Source organism: Aotus nancymaae, unplaced genomic scaffold, assembly GCF_030222135.1.
Source record: "Aotus nancymaae isolate 86718 unplaced genomic scaffold, 86718_ANA_hifiasm-v0.15.2.pri h1tg000079l, whole genome shotgun sequence".
Taxonomy (NCBI): domain Eukaryota; kingdom Metazoa; phylum Chordata; class Mammalia; order Primates; family Aotidae; genus Aotus; species Aotus nancymaae.
This window is the reverse complement of record NW_026988494.1, coordinates 18594242-18601854: the sequence shown is the minus strand read 5'-3', so window position 1 is coordinate 18601854 and position 7613 is coordinate 18594242. Positions and strand designations below refer to the sequence as shown.

Sequence of the window (7613 nt, the reverse complement as noted above, 5' to 3'; positions counted from 1 at the left end):
TATTTTGCACTTATGAAAAGGGTGTCATTCCCAAGCCTTTCCTGAAGTAGTTTTACGTAGGAATACAATTCTGATAGCCCTAAGGTTAGCCATCCTACTAAGAAATTCTGCATACACACATTTATAGCCATTGACCTTATTTCTCTGATTTAAAGGCCTGGTCATAACCTTCTTACCTTAAAATACAAAAACAAACAAAAAACCGTGGTCCTTGGAGAATAAGCCATGAGTTAAAGCCAGGCTGGTCATACACTACCTATGTGAACCTGGGCAAGTTACTTAACATCTGGCTTCAGTACCATCATTAATAAAGTAGAAAGTCTCTCATCAGCCACATAAGAGACACAATAAAACATGGGCTTCCTCTAGACACTCAAGACCACTTAAGATCACTAATTCTTCCAGGCGACATGGAATCTTACTCTTTTCCTTTTGTTTTGAGATCATGCATTATAAAATAGTTTGCATCTACTTTTGATTTTTTTTTTCTTTCTTCTTTTAAACATTTTTTAAAACATCATCCTGTGCAGGGGCCATGCTAATTTTTTCTGTCTCGTTTCAATTTTAGTATATGTACTGCCGAAGTGAGCACCTACTTTTAAGGTCTACTATCACGTGGCTATACAGAGATAATCCCTGCTCAGACTACTTTACAGATAAGGAAACTAAGGCTAAATGACATAGTTATTGAGGCATGGGACTTGATTGTCTCAAAACTGTGAATTCATTTTATCCTAAAAATATAAGGCTTGTTTTTCCTTTTCTTGTAGAGACAGGGTCTAGTTCTGTTGCCAAGGCTAGAGTGCAGTGGCATGATCATGGCTCAGTGTTAATCTTGAATTTCTAGGCTCAAAAGATCCTCCTGCTTCAGCCTTCTGAGTGTAATGGAAAGATCAGGGGACAGAGTCGACGAGACAGAGCCAGGGAAAAGTGCCAGGTCTAAGAAAAATATCCTAGAACTACAGATACATGCCACGAGCCATGGTTAATTCTTATTTTAGTAGATGCAGGGTCTTGTTATGTTGCCTGGCTGGTATCAAACTCCTGGCCTCAAGTCATTCACCCGCCTTGGCCTTCCAGAGTGCTGGGATTATAGGTGTGAGCCACTGTACCTAGCCCCTAGACTTCTGTTGTTGTTGTTATATTATTAGAGATGTAGAAATGGAGGCTGGGAGATTAAATAGTTCTCCAAACACCCAGAGGACCTCTCATTTCTACCCTATGACATTTCTGCCATTTGTCATGCAATCAGTTAGAAAAAGGCAAAGCCAGGATTCAAACCCAGATACTCTGGTAGATATTCTGTAGTGTTTTCACTTAATCTTTAACAGTTTATTGTCCCCAGTTATAATAGGGTCAGAGATAGTAAATAATTGTCTAAATTCTCATAATATAATGGTAGAACAGATTTCATCTTGGATCTGCTGTTCTCCAAAGCCCAAGATTTTCCACATTAGGCTACCACAATCTGAGGACTTTTCTGCACAGCAGGAACACAGAGTGACAGAAGGAATCTCCACAAGATTTCAGTATCCCCGAGTTCCAATCCCAGTTCTTCTAACTAAATCTGGGTCAGTTACTTAACCTCCCTGAACCTCAGGTAGTGAGCAGTAACATTCCCCCTGCCCTATCTTCAGAGTTGCAAATAACAATAGTAGAATCTAGTGGGTTGAGGTGGGCTTGGGGGTTCATGCTGACAACAGCAAATGAACTTGGAATCTTTTCTGGGCTCCTGGGGAAAATTCTATTCCTTCTTTTTGCATGGCAGCAGCAGAGTACTATGTGCTTCCCAGAGAGTTCCAGTCGCCTGAATTTGTGTTAATGTCACTTCCCATATGTCGGTAATTGTATTTCTCAATGCAAGAAGACCAGGGAACAGAGCCCACAGCAGAGCTGGGGAAAAGTGCCAGGTCTGATCTAAGAAAAACATCCTGTTGTCCTCAAGCTGGGAAGCCAGAGCTTCCCATTCTAGGCTTCTGTACAGGTCTGTAGGGGAAAGAGCAATGGCTCTATTTATTGTATCCTGTTCTAGAAAGGGAACTCACCACCTCTAAAAAACTTGATTAGGAGTAGAGCGGTGAATTTAGCAGTGTTCTGCCTTGGGTGAAATGGTCCATTCATCATGTAAAAGTTCTGCTGCTGTCTTTGAGTCTTGGATTGTCATCCTCTGGAGTTTGATTTGGTGATAGAGGAGGGACAGGAAAAGGCCCATCATTACCTAGACAAGATAGCAAGAAAGAAGTCCCATTTGCTGCCCAAGAGAGATCCTGGGCACAGCCAGGGCATGCTGGCCAGATATGAGACCCTGGATTTTAGAAATCATGTGGGCTCCCTGTCCCCACCCATTTCGGGGACCTTGAAATGAAGAAAGCTATCTTTGCAAAGTACATGGCTAAGCTCTGAATTTCCAAACAAACAAACAAACAAACAAAAATAACAACAAAAACCAGATGGCTTAAAAATGTTAGAATTCAGTGATAACTTGGTTTACTTTAATACAGTATACAAAAGCATTAAATTAGCAAGGATTTTTTTCCCCCTATTATAAGTCAGGATAGTGGTTTCTGGAGAGAAACAAGATGGCTAGCCACAGATAGGTGACAGAATGGGGACCTCTGAGAGGCTGGAGGTCTCTTAAGGTGTTTTTGGTTTCAGTGTTTTAACAAGAAAGAACACCCAGTGCTATGAGGGTGCAATGAAATCATGGTGAGACCAAAGGCTGTCACACATCTTTTTTAAAGCAGTGGAGCTAATAAGTCAAGAGCTTTGGCAGTGTTCATATTCTTTGTCCTATACTTTTGGAAATCTCTTAAATATCCCAGAATACAGATGAATATTTACATACCAACGAATCATCACAGTATAGGCAAAAGTTGAAAATACGCTTCAATATTAAACAGAGAAAATATGGGTATATTTAAAGTATTACATAGTCATTAAACGGAATGCTTAATAAGTACAGTTTCCCATGCAATTAAGAGGCAGAATGCAAAATTTATTTTCTTTAGTTCCAACTATATTAAAGCACTTGGAGTCTTACAGAAAATAAAGACCTGGTTTCTTTTTTCTTTTTTTGAGAGGGAGGCTCACTCTGTTGTCAGGCTGGAATGCAGTGGTACAATCTCAGCTCATTGCAACCTCTGCCTCCTGGGTTCAAGTGATTCTCCTGCCTCAGCCTCCTGAGTAGCTGGGACTTCAGGTGTGCACCACCACGCCCAGTTAATTTTTGTATTTTCAGTAAAGATGGGGTTTCACCAAGTTGGCCAGGATGGTCTTGATCTCTTGACCTCGTGATCCACCCACCTCAGCCTCTCAAAGTGCTGGGATTACAGGTGTGAGCCACTGCACCTGGCCAACTTGGTTTCTTAAGAAATGACATTAAGTATATCTTTAAAAGCTCAGTAAATAAGCTAGATGTTACTTGCTTCCTGAACAAATCCAATTATTTGGCATTATAAGAAACTCCGCCCCAATATACTGCCAATGAAAATATAAAATGGGGCAGCCACTTTGGTCAATAGTTTGGTAGTTCTTCAAAAGGTTAAACATGGAGTTATCTTATGACCCAACTGTAGGTATTCCACTCCTAGGTATATACTCAAGAGGAATGAAACATATCCACACAAAAACTTGTACACGAATGTTGCTAGCAGGATTCACGGCCCAAAAGTGGAAACAACTGAAATGTCTGTCAGCCAATGAATGGATAAAAAGTAGTATATTCATATAATGAAGTATTACTTGGTAATAAAAAGAAATGAAGCATGATTATGTGTTGTGACCTGGATGAACCTAGGAAACATTATGTTAACTAAAAGAAGCACTGTATGATTTCATTTATAAGAAATATCCAGAACAGGCCAGGTGCAGTGGCTCATGCCTGTAATCCCAGCACTTTGGGAAGCCAAGGTGGGTGGATCACTTGAGGTCAGGAGTTCAAGACCAGTCTGGTAAACATGGTGAGATCCTCGTCTTTACTAAAAATACAAAAATTAGCTGGGCGTATGGTGCATGCACCTGTAATCCCAGCTACTCAGGTGGCTGAGGCAGGAGAATTGCTTGAGCCTGGGAGGCAGAGGTTGCAGGTTACAGTGAGTCGAGATGGCACCACTGCACTCCAGCCTGAGCGAAAGGGCAAGACAACTCAAAAAAAAAAAAAAAAGAAAGGGGCTTTTGAGAAGTACTATCAAAGGACCACAATTCCCCTCACGGTACATGTAATCTAAGGAATTCAATAGAACTTTGTTATTTTGAAATTATTTTTGTTTTTCAACAGACCCCAAATTAAACAACATGGCTGTTTTGTAAACACATCTACTGAAAGTTTACACCTTAAACGCAGCTCTTCCTGACATGGTTTCTATAATTATATATATATTATATATATACACACACACACATATATATATGTGGTCCTCAGGAGAAAGTAGCCAGAATTGCCATGGGCTTTGGCTTAACAAGATAGAAGGGCAAAGTCACAGTTGGCAGAGGCATGACTGTTGAAAGGTTCGATATGAAAAAAATGTTAAGTTTCCTTTAAGTCATATGATTACGGGACTCTCTTCTTCATACTTAGCTGCACTTTTCAAGTTTTATCTGAACAAAGAACATCTAGTAGGTAAACCACTAACGAAGCTTCCTTAGTGCTAGGGCCACGCTTGAGTGCTACTGATTAGTAGATCCTGGGAAAAGTCCAGTAGAACCAGGGAACAGAATGTCTTAACTTAGAGCACATAGAGGCTTCCAGCAACCTAAGCCTGAATCAGAGTCCCAGCCTCTCTGAGTTGGTCCCAAGTCTCGTGTTTAGTGCTTGTCTCCAGCTCCAGCTTCCTCCTTGTGAGAGGCTTTGATTTCCATGAGCTGAGCCTTTAGATTTTGGAGATCTTCTACGGACAGCACAGACCCATGAACAGAGGTACTATGTCAGGAGGCTAGATCTGACTTCTAAAACTGTTCTGTCACCAGAGAGATGAGTAACTCCCTTACTCATAAAGGGAGGGATGTAGAGAACTAGAACAATTTAGACTGAAGACTTAGAAGTGGCCAACTATCTTCAAAACGGCAGAGGATTAACACCTGGGAGAGCCCTAGGGGACAGCCCAAGAATATTCCCTCTGTGAAATTATAGGGAGGCAAGCTGCTTGGTTTAGGAAAATTATTCCGACTACCAGAGATGCCCATCCCTGAGTGGACTGTTGCACCTTCACCAGAAGCTGGATCTCACTGCTTCAGATGCTCAGAAAGCCCTTCAGTTACCAGGAAATGGACAGACGAGATCATCCCTGCCATCTCTCTACCCAGATCTTCCGATTTCACAGTAAAGGGCTCCTTGCACCGATTTCAGTTTGTTTTATTTTTATCAGAGCATGTTCCCTTATAGCCCCCAGGCTAACATGCAGCTCCAAAAAAAGCACCATTTGATTCAGTGAACCGTTAATGGCCACTGAGCCGAAAGTGTCTGTTTCTGGAACTCGGTGTTTAGCCAGTGCGACACCGTTCAGGGGCTGCTGCCCTCTTGTGGAAATGAGGAATACGAATGCTTAGAAAAGGAATCAGATGCATTTTGAGGCTATTGTCTACACACATATTCCCATCTTACCTTCCCCACAAAGCTTAACTTTTTAGTGTGAGCCCTGAAGTCCTTAGGTCCATACAGGCCCTTTGGTTTACATTCACGCTACCATTCTGTCCCCTAGGATACTGGAACTTTAGCCACAATACAAAATCCTGGTTTCTAGCAAGACTGACATCGGTGAACACCATTTTGATGCGTGCAGTGGCCTTTGGATGTTAACCCTGTGCTGGGGGAAGAGCTCTGGCCTAGGCTTAAAGACCCAGGTTCCAGCTCATGTTCTGCCATTCCCTTGTGACCCCCAAAAAGTCATTTTCTAGTTGGGCTATATGACCACTCTTACCTGGAATGCTGTAATTTATTAGATTTAGAAAATGCTCTAGAGTTTGGAGATGAAATTCTTTGGAGAAAAAGTGGCGTATCACATGTGCACTACTTATAGCTGCTAACCACAGCAAAGAGCCATGTGTTTGATTCTAGGTTAGGGACCCTCAGGCTCCTACAAAGGAGACCTAGGTATTATCTGTGCCTCCGCCTCAGGGACAGCCACGGTCAGATGCTTTGCTTTTCCAACTGTGGCAGACTGATGAGGGAGGGTCCCACAATTCCTAGCTTTCAGATGTATCTAAAGAACATTTAGTAAGTTTTCTGGATGGGTTCTGCCACTAGCTCAGGAAACAAAGCTCTGTGACCCATTAGTGACTAGAAGATTTCTCACTGTTTCCAAACATCAGTCACCCGCTCCTGTTGCCAGTGCAGGGCTTCATATGGAGGAGGGGCAGCTGGGGACACCACATGGTCTGCCTGAGTGCGAGGTAGGTGTTCAACCCCAAACTGGAAAAATGGCTTGGAATAAAACTACAGTTGGAACATGACTGTTTCATTTAAAAAACCCACTTCCTTCTCCTCAAGTTTTCCCACAAAGAATAATTTTCCCTCAAGAACTGCCTTGCCAAGTTTTTCTTGTTGTAGTCTCTAAATGCTATTTTAAATGCAGTCTGGGGAACTATTTTCTGTTGGCTCCTAATACTGAATTAAGCTAGCTTTTCCTTACTAGAGTAACAGAAAATTCCAAGGGCAGAGGATGCTTTGTACCTCCACACTTGCTGAAAACAAAACATCTTAGTGAGGTATTTATGACATTAGTCTGGAAACATTTTTTCACTGACATGAAATCTTACACAATTAAGTGACAGTCAACTGCAAGGATAGATGCTGAATGAGTCATTTAGTTAGCCTGACCTTTGAGGACACCTGGCTTCTTACCAGGTCTTTTCATTAGATCTTATTCTGGTATAAAAAGGCTCCTTAAGAAAATGTTTTCAGTAAAAATAAAGTTACAAACTCACAAGAGTGCTACGTAACCAACAAATCCTAAGTATTATGTAAGAGTAGTAAGGCAAATTTATCTTAAAAAAGGTTTACTAATAACAGTGGCCTGCTATGGACCAGGCACTGCCCTAGTGTTTTACACACAAAAATCTCCAGTCCTTATAATAACCCTAAAAGGCATATAAGCAGACAAGCAGACTCAAATTTGCTGAATGACTAAGCAAGGCCATATAGTACTGGTAGAACCACGAAGACAACTCAGGTCTACCGAGTGCTTCTTATAATTAAGCTTTTTCTTTTATGTCTCCTGAAAGCTGATTTAAACTGGAGTGGGGAGAAATGGGAGGCTCCATGACAGCACGCCCTGTGCTTCCACCAGGTTTCTTTATACACTGGACACCCCTGTGAGATTGTATGTGAAACAAGTTTTGGCTTGCCTCAAGCTGTATTCCACTATTTAGCACCCTCTTTCATTCACAGAAGATGGGTGGGTTCTAGAGGTCCTGACAAAGTCTGAAATGAGGAATGCGGGAGAGCCCCTGTAGAACGCTCAGCCCCGGATCAAACTACAGCGCACTGTAAGGGACAGTACTAAAAAGAATGGCAAGGACAGCCTGGAAGACATGTCCCTGCAGCACAAGGGCTGGTTCCCAATCCTGGTTATGATGCTCAGACCTGTGAATTGAAGAGAAGCAGGATTACATATTTG

At 41.9% G+C, this 7613-nt stretch overlaps 1 protein-coding gene and 1 pseudogene across 1 annotated transcript in view; both read right to left on the bottom strand.

Annotated features, from left to right (window-relative positions):
• Positions 1 to 500: 500 nt before the first annotated feature.
• On the bottom strand, positions 501 to 592 carry LOC135271506 (U6 spliceosomal RNA; annotated as a pseudogene).
• Positions 593 to 2470: 1878 nt separating this feature from the next.
• The window catches only part of ATP6V1B2 (ATPase H+ transporting V1 subunit B2), a 30619-nt gene continuing 25476 nt past the window's right edge, over positions 2471 to 7613 (bottom strand). Inside the window, exon 15 of the transcript XR_010339629.1 lies at positions 2471 to 7579. The gene's annotated coding sequence lies outside the window, so the exon portion shown is untranslated. The remainder of the gene's footprint in view (positions 7580 to 7613) is intronic.